The sequence below is a fragment of the Sphaerodactylus townsendi genome, linkage group LG04 (genome assembly GCF_021028975.2).
Source record: "Sphaerodactylus townsendi isolate TG3544 linkage group LG04, MPM_Stown_v2.3, whole genome shotgun sequence".
NCBI classification, from domain to species: Eukaryota; Metazoa; Chordata; class Lepidosauria; order Squamata; family Sphaerodactylidae; genus Sphaerodactylus; species Sphaerodactylus townsendi.
The window spans coordinates 53,998,506-54,013,772 of record NC_059428.1 but is presented as its reverse complement, the minus strand read 5'-3'; the positions used below and the strand labels follow the sequence as shown (position 1 = coordinate 54,013,772).

General features: G+C 41.8%; 1 long non-coding RNA gene across 1 annotated transcript; it reads left to right on the top strand.

Moving 5' to 3' along the window:
- Positions 1–5,568: 5,568 nt before the first annotated feature.
- On the top strand, positions 5,569–13,733 carry LOC125431940. Its single transcript, XR_007244367.1, has 3 exons — positions 5,569–5,731; positions 8,827–8,829; positions 13,724–13,733. It is a non-coding gene; the product is annotated as an uncharacterized LOC125431940 (long non-coding RNA).
- The last annotated feature ends 1,534 nt before the right edge of the window (positions 13,734–15,267 follow it).

Sequence of the window (15,267 nt, the reverse complement as noted above, 5' to 3'; positions counted from 1 at the left end):
GCACACTATGGGACTGAAAGTTTTTTTACAAAGTTCTACAACAAGAAAAGATAATTCCAGTCATACTTATGCAATGCAAAGTGTTATAGCACCTATTACTGTTCATGAAAGAGGCATTGAAATCATTGTTGACATTTAACGAGTCTGTGATAACAGAAGTAAAAGAGCAAATAAAATGTTAAGGGTTCTTAGAAAAGGGATTAAAAGAAGAAAGTACATAATCCATCCCTATAAATCATACATTAACATCTTGGAGTTTGATGCATTTTTGCCTACTTAATTCCAAAAAAGATGTACTATGAAAACAATGTAGAGGAGAGATGCTACAAGGTTTATCAGTTAAGCTGCAGAAAAATGGAAAAATATTAAAAATCTTCATTTTTAGAAATTTAAATGGCTTTTTAGGTATTTAAAAGGTTTGCAAATAAAGACCGTAGAGAGTTCAACGTAGAAAGTGATGGAGAAACAGCCATGGGGAAGGGCTGGGAGGAACAACATCTGCTTTGAATATAGAAGGTCCCAGGTTCAATTACAACATCTCCAATTTTTCATGAAATAAGATCAAACAGTAAGCTATGTGAAAGATCTGTACCTCAGACCCCTGAGGGCTTCTGTTTGTTACAATACAGAGTAAACCTCAATAGACCAATAGTCTGACAGTATAAAACAGTTTCATGTGTTCAATGCCTCAGTACGACAACAAATGAGAAGGAATTTGAGGAACACAATATGCAGCAAGGTGAAAACAATGCAGTTTCACACAATGCATGCATTATCTGAGACACTCCCACCAAGTAAAGTGGCTAGTATTGTTAGTTTCCGAACATCAACACCTTTTAGTCATTCAAATGAAATAATGTTCAACAAATGTTTAGCTTCCCTGCCCCAGCTCCAGATTTTGTGTGTTGAAAACTTTTTGTTTTCCCTCAAGAAGCAAAATATGTTTCATTTTTTTAAAAAAGAACTACCTTTTTTTCTGATTTTCACGTTAGGTGAAATTTTTGTTGTGTGCTTTGTTCCAGTCACGCAGTTTTGTGAATGATATTGACCATCTGGGGGAGGAAGAATACAGCAAAAGTCATACAGACTTATGCTGCACACAGACATTACTGACTTTTGCTATATGTAGATAATCAAAGTGTTATATGTGTTTGTCAGTTAGTTGGACCAGTACGGCCTTAATAGACTACCATATATACTCGTGTATAAGTCGACCTGTGTATTAAGTTGAGGCACCTAATTTTACCAGCAAAAACTGGGAAAACTTATTGACTGGTGTATAAGTCAAGGGTGGTAACTCCAAAGCAGGTGGGGGCAGGGAAGAGCCGGGGCACCCTCTCCCTCTCCCCACCAGATCGCTCTCCCCCCCGTGCCTCATGGATCCCCACAGCAGCCCCAGTCCTTGGCTGGTCTGGCGTTTCCTTGCTTGCAAGCAAGGAAACCCAAAAAGCGGACAACAGCTCTGTCTGGCATTTCCTTGCTTGCAAGGAAGAAAACACCAGAGCAGGTGGGGGCAGGGAAGAGCCGGGGCCACCCATGACGCCAGTTGCACACCTGTGGGGCATCCAGCAGGTTCCTGCCCACCGCCCCACTACCACCACCACCACACTGCCACTGCCACCCATCGTCCCCTCACTCACTCACTCACTCACTCACTCACTCACTCACTCACTCACTCACTCACTCACTCACTCACTCACTCACTCACTCACTCACCTTTTCCTTTCCCCCACAAGCTCTGAGGCTTGGCTTCAGGGAAGCTGCCACTCAGGCAGGGTGTCTCTATGATTTTCTTAAAATGGCAATGTTCCAAAGATTGCTTAAGCATTGCTCTGGAGGGACATGCCCATTACTCTGGAGGGACACACCTCCAGGGGTCAGAGGGCAGTGTGGGCATGTCCCTCCAGCCCTCCAGAGCAATGCTGGAAGGAGAGGGGAGAGGAAAAGCGGCATCTTCCTGCCAGTGCGGTTTGCATCGCAACGGCTTGAAGACGCCGCTTTTTAAAAAGTGGCGCCTTCATGCTGCTTGTGGGGGAGCCAGGATGCAGCAGTGCCTCCTGTATGAACAGCACCCCAGGGACCATTTGTTCCCATCCCTGGGGCACTGTTTTTTGGCCGTGCGGAAACGGCCTTAGAGCCTTTTTTTTTAACGGTATCATTTCTGACAGGATTTTTTTTCAAATAAAATAAAATGGTTATAATACTGATTCCTAGATGTGGGAACACATCATATCCTGACACTGTCACTAAATTGAAGACTACCAAAAAGGGCAGGGAAGGTAATTCCCCTTCCACAGGCCCAAAAATGGAGGAGCTATCTCCTCAGGAATTATTTCCCATTTTCCTGTGAGTATCTTTGGAATAATCATCACTAGAGCCCATATCGCAGTACAGCACAATAAAATATGTTATTTAAATAAATGGTAAAGCTAAACTTCCTTTGGTAGGGCTGAGGAACACATTAACATATAATGAAAAACAGAAGTACGTATTGTCATTCAAACTAGTATTTAGGATCTCATATGGTCTTATGCCCAAAGGTGAGTTGGTTGGGTTCCTACCTAGAATCCCCGTGTCTACTGGTTTTTACCAAGAAAGGTCACAGCTATTCCCTCAGGAAACTGGTATTCTGCTTCAAAACTGACCAGGTCCCTCAGACCCTTCCCTGCAGCCATATCTAGGAGACCTCCTCTCATGGAGAGTAAACAAGCCCCGCTCCTAGGGTCACCCTAATTTTACTTCTTTGGTAGCCTTTTCAGGTTTTCAGGCTTAGACTCCTTTCTCAGAGTTTCCCTTCCTGGGACTCTCCCCAGAAAACAATTCCCTTCAGGACTCTTGCTGCCCCTTTTTCTACCCTCATGCAATTTCCCCCAGCCAATTAGGACCAGGCAGGAATTAACCATTTCTGCTGTCTATCCCTTGAAACCACCTTCCCTATATGGGTGTTCGTCACCCATTGGAAAAGGCAGGAAATAGGGATAAAAGGATTAAGATTCAGCCAGTCACATATTAGATTACATTTATCCTCCAGGTCTCATCTCTGCCTTTGAAAAGCACATGGAGTTCAGACCAAAATGTGACCTAAACTCATCCAGTCTCTTTCTCTTTTACTCTGTCTCCAAAACCCTTCCTACTTCCCTCTCAATCTTTATAGAGGCCAGATTCTACTCTTCTGCAACCAAATAGCTACTCAGAGCTTTCTCTATGCAAACTTTTTAATGCAGTTGTTGTCACTGTTTACCTTGTAAAATCTTTTTTTTTCTTATTCCAAATATGTTTGAGTTGTGGGAGGTGGTGTAGGTTTAATGTAAAAGTCTCTCCTTCCCATAGCCATGGCCAGTGGCCAGTGCTTAGAAATCCAGTATAATAAGGAATATATCTGTGTCATTAGCTTATGTGTGTTACATTACAAGCTGGGAAGGAGCTCTCAAGAAACATCTGCAGAGAAAGTTTGTAATTTCCAAGCTATTTTCAAATTTAGTCAAGGGAAGTTAGCCTGTTACTACTATATACTAGGCATGCTCCTCTAGTGATAACGTCAATATTTCACCCCACTGTATCATACGTTAACTATATAATCAACAAAAACTGACACTGCAGAGGTATCATTTTTAAAACAACTCATAGCTCTGAGTAATTTGTCATCTTTCATCTTATATTCCATATCTTGATTCATAATGTGCCACTTTGCTATCATAAACTATCCAAGAAATATTGATAAAACATACTATTGAGCTAGTACAGTGGTTGGGGAAGAAGAGACAAAGGACTCTGATTTCATGCAGGTCACTAGAACAAGATGTCACAAGCAAGGAAGTTGGGTAAATACAGTTTGGGTTGGGCATGAACAAAAGCTAATGAAAAATTGTCAAAAAGTACAAAATTTGAGGGATCAGCAGAATGAAGATGGTTGACACTGAAGCCTTTCTGATATAATATAGGACCTCATTAACTAAGTATAGGGAAGTGGCTGAACAGCTAGAGACAGAATTTCCTACAAAAAATCAAGAACATTTATTACACTCATATTTTCAATAGTGATTAAGCCCATAAACCAAATGGATTAGATCACTGATAAGCTGAAATTCAAAAAGCAACAAAATAAACAATTTGTTACTGTTACATATTTTCACTGTTAGAACATTTTTGCATGCAGATGTGCAGATGTTCGCTCCATTGACCACTGACACACATCTTATTTGGCCTCAGCCCATTGATTAATAATAACATAAGAAGCTGGGCAAGCATAAGGCACATCCTGGCTCCCAGGCAGTGAACGCTGAACCTGACATATGGGCAGCAACCGCTGACCTCTGAGCCCTTCGGACAGCAGCTACTGGCACTGTCACACCAAAGGGGATTGGAACAGAAAGTTACTAGGTGCCACTGGAGCACATGCCCATTTAATGACACCCTTCTTGCCAGGATACCAAGCTTTCAAGCATAGTCCCAAGGCTTGCCCCATCGCGGCCCCCATTGTGCCCAGACCTTTTATTGAGGCCCCCAACATGGGAAGGTCCGGCATGCAAGCTCTGCCTTCCTGATAAGGATGTGCTCTTATGCCCCAAAACCCCCATTGAGCTGTTCCTGCCCCAGCTTCTCAAGCCTGGAGTTATCAGCCTATAGCATGCTGCTTACAGCAATAGATTATGTCTTATGGCATGTAGGCAAATGTCCATCTCTCACTCGGACAGGTGAACACTGTCTGGCCGAAAATTCATCTTTACTGCATGGGATATCTCAGACTCACCACCCATTATCTCATACTACCCAGGCTGCAGGTTTTTCTCCTGGTCCAGTTAACCTTCCCAGTGTTCACTGCCTCCCTCCATGACCTCTGTTCCAGCAAACAAGACCAGAACCACTTGACCTTTGGTGGCCGCCAATGCAGCACTTGTAAGTCTGCCACCATCTGGTGTGCTAACACCACTCCCTTCTGGGCTGACATGTCATTCTTCCCCAGCTGAAGAACCACACCATGAGAAGGACCAAAGCAAAGCATTAACTCGCACAGCAAACACTGTACAAGATTGAGCAAAAAAACCCAAACGAGTGCTCTTCTCATTTGCTGTCCTCGGAAAAAGGCCGAGCCTTTTATAGGTGCATCCTACCTCCCCCTCGTCACATGACGGTTTTCCCACCACATGACACTCCAAGATCAGCAGCAAGGAGGAGGATAGCTGCTCATTCCTCCCCTGTCACAATGGTGCCCCAGGCTAAATCCTGCAGCACATTTTCTATAGTGAAGGAATGATAATAAAATGTAATCAACTGTTGTGTATATATTGGGTTGGATCCCACAGATAATTTCCCCAGATACAACAGTCTTTATTTTTAATTTTTCCATATTCATATGTACATGTGTATGTATTTATGTAAAAATGCTATGTGTTATGTAAGCCATTTTGCTACACACACTAAGTACATGTTCCTTTCTACTCACACATTACTGTGTAGAACTTATTACCTTATAAAATCACCAGTTATCTCACTTTGATTTGTTTTTTTTTCTTTTAGGAAAAAGTAAATTTTTGCTACCAATTATTACAGGTGTTTTAACTGCATTTTATTACAGAGAAGGCAACTGCTGAGAACAAATGGGCCTTCATTTCAGAAAGTGAAACATAATATCGCTCCTCCTCAAAACAGAGCATATAAAATTATTTTTATTATTTTCTGCCATTAAGTCAGATGGCACTGAACTAAACTGGTAAAAAAAATGAATAAGATGGTTCTTTACATGGTTCTTTACATGGGTCTTTAAAGTGTATTTAATGTTAATGGTTTATGAAAAAAAGATCAATGTGTTTAATCATATGTATTATACAATTGTTTCATGGCAAACTGGCTGATGATATATGAATGCTTAAGATACAACATCTAATATCAGTACCAGGTGGTTTTCTTTTTACTAATTTCCTACAAACTCAGAAACATATAATAGCAAACCATATATAAACACAGGCAACAGGATATTATAAGGCACAATGAATACTGAAAATTGTACCCATGCAACTTTTAGCCTCTTGCAAACTCTATAAACATGTATTTTAAAAGTTCTTTTTATGAATATTTAGATATTCTAGTTGCCAAATTAAAGGTGATCAAGCCCACATTAAGAATGTTTAAGTCTCATTGAACTAAGATGAACTTAAAAGAGGTTAATTTGGACTAGATTGTGCCTAAAAGATTTCAGGTTTTGGTGAACTCCTACCTTTATGCTCTGTGCTGCCCACAGGACAATTTTGTCCCATTATTTACACACAGATACACATAGAAACTCGGTGTAAAACTGATGAAACTGGAATCTTGTACATGTAGGGATGTGTTAAAGTGTAATGTAGCTATGTTCTTGTGATTCTAAAATCAACTCCTATTGAAAAGTTAAAGTAGATTACGAACTATGTGAAAATATACAAAAATGCTTTCAATAGTTATGTTGGTGTATTTCAGCAAAAATAATTTCTTGGTAACTGTGCAATATGTTGTAGCATGGTACAGTGTCTTCCAAATAAATTCTGCAGTTTTCCTCTTAAACAATAAAAAAATCCTGAATAAAAAAAATCACCAGTTACCTACTACATGTGGTCAAAGTTCTCTTGAACAAACAAAAGGTATCAGTAAGTGAAACTACAGGGGTGGGGAAAGGGTAGCTTCAATAATACTAATTAAAAAAAACCCTAACATTACCCAGTGGTCAGAAATAGATGGTACAGAAAATAATAAAAAATCTACTTCACTCTCTTTTGATAATTCCCAGCATAGGGTGATCATTGTAATCCCTACAGCTGTGTGGCACTATCTTGGACTATTTCCTCCATCATCACTATATGACAAAAGTCATGGACTGCTGCTAAACACTGATAACATTTACTCAGAGTTTTTGAAATGAGGCCATTCAACCATTCATTTGTGACTTGCCCAGTTTTTAATGCAAGTTATAAAAGGCGGCAAGCTTCCAAACATATCCAAAACAAGTGTGTGGTTTTTTTGGAGCCAAAGAATGGCTCACATAACATGATGAACAACCATCTCACCATGCTATGAGTTTATAAAAACACTGGAATGCTTCATATTTCAATTTTGATGAATATGAAAATGAACTTGAATAAGAACATTAAATGAAATAAACCACACCATTTTCTATTGTGGCAGAGACGACAATACCATCATGCCTGCAGCTTGCCTCAAGGGATTAAACCCACCCAAGTCAGCAGTGGCTTGCTATGTCCAGAAGTAATGTGGCTGGTATATACTGACATGTTGCAGGCTAAATTGGCAGTGGAAATGGGGAAATGGTCTGGAACATCCTAGTATGGACTGAAACAGTACCACAAATGAGATTTTTCTTTTTACTTCCAGAGGTTTGGGTAATTTCAGATACACCCATGCTAAAAAAATTCCCTGAAATCAGTTGTTTGGGGCTGGATTAGGTATATCTGAAGTGATGTAAAACATTTTTGGGAATAAAGTATTTTGGGAATAAAGTATTTTTCATCCAGAATGTTGGGAATATTTCAGTTTTGAACACTTGAATCTGCCTTATACTGAATCAGATCCTTGGTCCATCATGATCAGTATTTTCTACTTAGACTGGCAGCAGATCTAATGCAGAGATCTTTCATATCACCTGCTACCAGGTCCTTTTAACTATAAATGCTGGAGGATTGAACTATAGGCATTCTACATGCCCTGCTACTGAGCCATAGCTCCTTTTGGTTAGGTGCAGGAGTAGGATATCTCCATCCTTCTACATTTTAAAGGAACTGGAAGCCTTGTCTAACAGCTGATGTCAACTAATTGCTAATATTCAGATATGCAACGGAGTCAGGTCTATTGCCACTTGAAATACTGAGGCTATTTTTTTCCTATGAGAGCTATAAAGACCAAACCTACTCACAACAAATAATGTAGACAACAGCATCAAATGTTAGGTGGGACTTCTAATTCCATTAAAATTTAACTGGATGCACCCAAGAGTGTTCAAAGAACATTCTAGAGAGCTTGCAGAATCTAAGTCCATCATCTTCTAGACCTCTTGCAGAATGAGAAATGTGCCACAAGACTGGAGGAAGGCAAATGTTATCACAATTTTCAAAAAAAGGAGAGGAGGCATGACCCAGGAAACTACAGGCCACCCAGTCTGAACTCAATACCAGAGAAGGTATCAGAGCAGATTTTAAAGGAGGTCAATATGTGAGCATCTGAAGGACAACTTAGTGATCCTACATGGGTTTGTTCCCAGCAGGTCTTGCCAAAGCAACCATGCTACCTTTTTAAATGAATGGCATGCTTATAGGATCATGGGAATGCTGTCAATGGTGTTTTATCTTGATTTCAATGATACTTTTGACAGGGTAAGACTAAACTCTATAATAGTTAGGTGAATATGAAACTACACCCAAAAGTAGCTTTCAATATCATTTCATCTGAATGGAGGAAGGTGTCCTGCGGGGTGCCACAGGGCTCAGTTCAGGGTCCAGTGCTTTTCAATAGGATGAAAAATACAAGAAGGAACACAAATGGTGGCAAAGGAGAAGCAAGTTAGCTGTAAGGGAGGCAAAAAAGGATAATGAGGAATGCATGGCTGAGAATATCAAGACCAGCAACAAACAATTCTTCAACTACAACAAAAGTAGGAAGCCAGGAAGGGAAGTGGTAGGCCCATTAGATGATGAAGGAACAAAAGGTGTGCTATAGGATGACAGGGAGATTGCAGAGAAGCTGAATGAATTCTTTGCATCTGTCTTCACCCAAGAGGAGGTGAGGAAAATTCCTGCACCTGAACCAAGCTTCTTAGAAGGCGAATCCAAGGAACTAGTGAAGATAGTGGTAGATAAGGAAGAAGTTCTGGCAGCCATTGATAAACTAAATGCTACCAAATCCCCTGGCCCAGATTGCATTCACCCAAGAGTTCTTAAAGAGCTCAAGCATGAAATTGCTGATCTTCTCACTTTAATATGCAACTTATCTCTGAAATCGGCCTCCATCCCTGAAGACTGGAAAATGGCCAATGTCACATCAATCTTTAAGAAAGGATCTAGGGGAAACCCAGGAAATTACAGACCAGTCAGTTTGACATCTATACCTGGTAAATTAGTAGAATGTATAATTAAAGATAAAATTATAAAACAGGTAGAAAAGAAAGACCTGCTGAGGATGAGTTAGCATGGCTTTTGCAGAGGCAAGACCTGTCTTACAAACTTACTAGAGTTCTTTGAGGGGGTAAACAGGCATGTGGATAAGGGGGAACCAGTGGACATTGTCTACTTGGATTTCCAAAAAGCTTTTGACAAAGTTCCTCACCAGAGACTATTGAGAAAACTCAACAACCAAGAAATAAGAGAGGAAGTCCTCCTATGGCTTAAAAACTGGTTGAGAAACAGGAAGCAAAGGGGGGTGTAAATGGGAAGTTCTCAGTGGAGAGATGTAGGGAGTGGTGTCCCCCAAGGATCTGTTTTGGGACCAGTGCTCTTTAACCTATGCCTAAATGACCTGGAAGGAGGGTTGGGTAGCGGGGTGGCCAAGTTTGCAGATGATACCAAATTATGTAGGGTGGTGAGAACTGCAAAGTACTGCAAATAGCTCCAAGCTTTATAAATTAGGTGAGTGGGCTAAGAAATGGCAAATTCAGTTCGTTGTAGCAAAATGTAAAGTGATGCACATAGGGGCAAAAAAATCCAAACTTCACATACATGCTACAGGGGTCAGTGTTATCAGTCACAGACCAGGAAAGGGATTTGGGCGTCTTAGTTGATAGTTCCATGGGAATGTCCACTCAATGCATGGCAGCTGTGAAAAAGGCAAACTCTATGCTGGGGATAATTAGGAAAGGAACTGATAATAAAACTGCAAAGATTGTCATGCCCTTATATAAAGCAGTGCTGCGACCGCACTTGGAGTACTGTGTTCAGTTCTGGTTGCCACATCTCAAAAAGGATATTGAAGAGATAGAAAAAGTGCAGAGAAGGGCAATGAGGATGATTGAGGGATTGGAGCACCTTTCTTATGAGGAGAGGCTGCAATGTTTGGGACTCTATAGTTTGGAGAGGAGACGGCTGAGGGGGGTATGATTGAAGTCTATAAAATTATGCATGGGGTAGAAAATGTTGACAGAGAGAAATTTTTCTCTTTTTCTCACAATACTAAAACCAGGGGGCATACATTGAAAATGCTGATTGCTGTTCGGAATATGCTGCCACAGGAGGTGGTGACTGCCACTAACCTGGATAACTTTAAAAGGGGCTTGGACAGATTTATGGAGGAGTAGTCAATCTATGGTTACCAATCTTGATCCTCCTTGATCTGAGATTGCAAATGCCTTAGCAGACCAGGTGTTTGGGAGCAGCAGCAGCAGGCCATTGCTTTCACATCCTGCATGTGAGCTCCCAAACTACAAGTGGGCCACTACAAGTAGCAGAGTGCTAGACTAGATGGACTCTGGTCTGATCCAGCTGACTTGTTATTATGTTCTTATGCTCTTAATACTTTTGTAAATAATCTGGTTGAGGGAAAGGAAGTACTCATTAAATCTGCAGTTATCACCAAATTGGGAGGAACAGTGAACACAACAGCAGATAAGATCTGAACACACTGGAAAAGTGGATGGAGGGGAACAAAATACAATTCAACAAGGATAAGTATTGAGTTCAGCATCTGGTTAACAAAAATGAGGAGCATATATACTTGATGGAGGATAGTAGCAGTGTATGTGAATGAGATCTTGAGGTACAGGCAGACCACAAGTTAAAGATGAGCAATCATTTTCATGCAGCAACAAAAAAGGCTAATTCAATCAGAGTGTATCAACAGAGGCATAACATTTGAATCACAAGATGTCATAGTCCCACTGTACATGGCTAGATTAGGCTGCACCTGGAGCTTTGTGTGTAGTTCTGGAAGTTTCACTTCAAAAAGGATGTAGATATCAATGGCATATTTAGGCAAAGGAACAGAGGGGGCCAATACCAAGCACCACTGTCATGTGTGGGGTGCACTTAGCCAGCCCCTTTCTCATGCTGCCTCATTTTCCTGTAACCATACCCATCAGCCTCTGCCATCAGCAATCTTGGACTACTGCTGCCCAGGCTGCCTGCCCCAGCCACTGCAAGTTACCCACCAATCCTAGTCTCTTCCACTGTCCATTCCCGCCTATAGGGTGGGGGTGAGGAGGAAGCCACACACAGTTTGGTAGGCATGGAGTAGTCCCTCCTCCCTCTCAACCAGATTTTTTATAAAAGTATTGAACAGTACTGGTGTGGAAGGCTAAGAACAGCAAAGAGCATGAGAGCAGTCAGATAGAGAGGGGAAGCAAAGATGCTGTGCTGGAAAAGGATTTCTTCTCCCTTCCATTGAACCCCAGGCTCTGTCAAGCACCAGCCCAGTCCACCTCATAAAGCTGTTTGAGACTGGAATGGTGGATGGGAAGGGATTCCAGTTGCCTCTCTGCATGCAGCAGAGGCAATGAATTCCATCATGCCTTGTTTATGCATGCATGCATGTATGTATGTATGTATGTATGTATGTATGTATTTAATTCCATTTTAAGACCGCCCTCCCCCGAAGGGCTCAGGGCGGTATACATCCTTGCCAGACCTTGCCCTGTTGCTATCCTCTGAGCATACTTCCTCCAGCAGGACTGGACAGGGTGCCCCAGCTGCAGCTTCCCTTCTGCCCTCCACCTCCTGTGTGCTCATGACCTCCTCAGCCCTCCCAGCTGGCTCTGCCAAGTTGCAGTGCAGCCCTCATGCCACCTTCCTGCCAGTAAATCTTTCTGTGCCACCACCATGTGTTTGGCAGCCACAACCCCAGCCCTTCTTTGGCATCAAGAGAAGCAGCAATTCCCAATCTGGAGGACAATCACTACACCCCATACCCAGACTAACTCTCAGGCCTGTGCTTGATCTCCCACCATACACTGAGTGCCTTGAGACATGTGCAGAGTTCCCCTGGCATGTCCCTGGGGGTGGGGTTCAGGGGAGTTGGGTTGTTGGAACTTAGTGCTGCCCACCTCTCGCAGACTACCTGAAACTGATGAGCTGGCTGAAGAACCAATGGACAATGCTGGCAGTGTTGGGGGGAGAATGCACAATGCTTGCCCCTGGTCTCCCAGATACCAGTCTGGCACTCCTAACCACTACACCACACTTGTTCTTTCTCAGATGGGTATACCATGAAGAGAAAACAATATATCTTTTTTTATTACAAAAACAACAAAATTTGAATGCATGTGAATGCATACGCAGCCCTAATGTTCTCTGAATTAAGAACCATCTTTATCTTATGCCAAGTATCTGGTATTTTATATTCTTTCTCTCTCTGACTTATTTACACCACTTTTCTGATAAATTTAGAACAAATTAACATCTTTTCAAAGTGTTACCTTCTCATCCTTTTCTGGAAAAAGCAGCAAACTTAGAATGTTACTTTTGATTGCATTCATTCATGACTCATTTTTAAAGTGAGTGCAACACAGCCTTTAATTATAGCTTCAATATGTTCTTGAATGAATATCACATCCTATATAAGCACTACATTATGGTCTTCCAACTCTTATTATCATACATTTCCCTTCACTTCTGTTATAATCAGGTTCAAGTTTTCCTTAAAAGTTTAGTCTGTGTCCATTGAGAGAAGTGGAAGTTACAGAACAGAAGAAAAAATATTTTAGAACGATTTTTTTCATAATTTTTTTAAGGCACCAACTACTCATAACACTGCATATATACAAAGACTTGACACCCCTTACAGAGAACTCTTAGGCACATTCCGCACATGCAGAATAATGCACTTTCAAACTGCTTTCAGTGCTCTTTGAACCTGTGCGGAATAGCAAAATCCACTTGCAAACAGTTGTGAAAGTGGTTTGAAAACGCATTATTTTGCGTGTGCGGAAGGGGCCCTAGAAAGGGATATTTGTATCAGTGAAAGGATAGAAATGACAAGAATGTGTAGCGATCTTTAAATCAGCATGATTTCTCTCTGAAACATCTCTCTGTGCTGCTTTTTTAGAGGGCTAGTATGTTTGTGTGCTTTGAGTGTCAGACTAAGATCTGCTCAACCCAGAGTTCTAATTTGCCCATAATGCTCACTGGGCTATCTAGTAATTCCACCTAATCTGGTTTGTTTTACCCATCTCACAGGATTGTTGTGAGAATAACATAGGGAAGAGACAACTAAGAATAACATAAAGAGACAACTAAGAACCTCAAAGAAAGGGTGTTTCAGTAATAGATAGATAACCCTAGAATCATGCTTGCCAAGTAAACACAGGGCAAAGTAAGTTCAAAGTAAATAAATAAGACATCAATCCATGGGGGGAGCAAAAGAGGGAGGGGAGTTTTAGTAGAAAAAGCAAATGGTAGGGGTAGGACTCTCTTCCCCTCTTCCAATGCCAATTGCTCTCCTTCTGAAAATTCTTGAACAAATAGAAAGACCACAGAAGAGCCACTGTGCTGTAGTGCTGTAGTGCATAAGAGCATGCGACTGGAATCTGGAAGATCCAGGTTCAAAATTTCTACTCATACCATGGAAGCTCATTAGGTGATACTGAACCAGCCACAGTCTCTCAGCCTAACTTCCTTTACAAGGTTTGGTTAAAATGAAGGATACGCAAATGATTCAAGCTGCTTTGGATCCCCATCGTGGAGAAAGACTAAGTATAGGTATACATGATTTTTTTTGTTTCATGCACCTACAATGTAATGTGTTGTTCACCCCTTAGTTACATTTTATGAATGTACATTCTGAAAATAACTACCAAAATCCAAGCTTAATAAGCCCACTAACTTCAGAAAGATAACTTATCCAAAATAAATAACCCATGACATTCTGATCTGTCTCAATTGGATAAAACTGGTTATCTTTCTAATAATTCTTTTTGGTTGGGGGTTGTACCGTCCATTCAGTCTTTCTTGTCCCATCTAATGATCAAATTCTGGTGAGGAGTAAAGTAGGGTATACAAGGCAGGATACTGACTCAGAAGACAGACATCTAATAGGTAAAACATCCAATATCTGTAAGAGCTGTAGCAGGGCAAAATGGCTTCCCCCATACCCCCCCATTCCTTGTGGTAGTTATGCTCACGCCTCGTGCCTAACTTACCTGAGCCGGTGGTGCTCCTGAGCAGCCATATGGGGCGGGGCTGAGGGGTACTCGACTGCAGCCTCTCCCAAGCCTGGCAGAGCCGGGCTGAGGGGAGCCCTGGGGTGGCCCTGCTAGGCCTTTCCTTCAGCCTCTGTTGGCTGAAGAAGTGACCTGGCGGGGCAAGGACCAAGCAAGGGGGGAAGGGGGAGGGGTATTGGGGAGATTTTGCTCCCCTCCCTTTGAGCACCAGTCTCTCCCCCCTTGTCAACTTGGGGTGAGCCGAGTTGGTGCATGGGAAGTGTGGGTTGGGCACAAAATCGTCCGCACATGGCACACCCCTCCACCCCAATGCTTACCCAGGAGTCAAGTCAGCATGGGGAGGAAGGGTGTGGGGAGCAATTTTGCATCCCCCATGTGACAGATGGTGTGCACCCATCTGTGCACCCCACATGTCCCCATGGGCACTCTGCCCCTGGGGGCAGGTTCATGGTTTGGGGTTCTGCTAGACTGTCCTATGGTTAGAGGTGAAGGTCTCCTTCAAGGTACAACACAGTTTTAATCAGATTTAGGTCTGAATGGGGCCAAGATATTTGAAGAGAATATGTAGTCATTCTTCAAATCTTCCCAGTCCCTTCTATGTGTACTCATATCTGCAGAGTTAAGGCTGGACTTCCTCAGTTGTGGCACGCCACTTTTGGAACAGAGCTCCATGTCAGAATGTTTCTTTTTTCTCAAGTATTTAATTGAAAGTTTCCATCTTTTTTATTTCATATTATTGCCTGGCTCTAGCCTGTGGCTTGGTTTATGGAAAGTATTTTAGGTTGCTGAATATTATTTTATTCTGCTTTCATGTCCCTGGCAGGCTCTGACCTTGCTTCAATACTGATAACTTTCTGCTCTTGCTTAATGATTGTATTCTTTTATTTTTGCTTTGTGAGCAACCCCAAGCAGGTGCCTGGTGAGACAGCATATACATTTTCCAAATAAAGGAACAAACAGAGCTTTGCTCTTGTTTGCATTGCACACTGTCATCACTGAACCATGTTTCTGTGCACAGCATTTCTGCCAACCACATTGCTCGTTCACTAGCTTGATGTATATTCCATAACACAATTCAAAAATAGTTTACTTTAGCTATAGTTAGTTCATGAATTGAGGATTTAACTCCCACTGAAATCTTA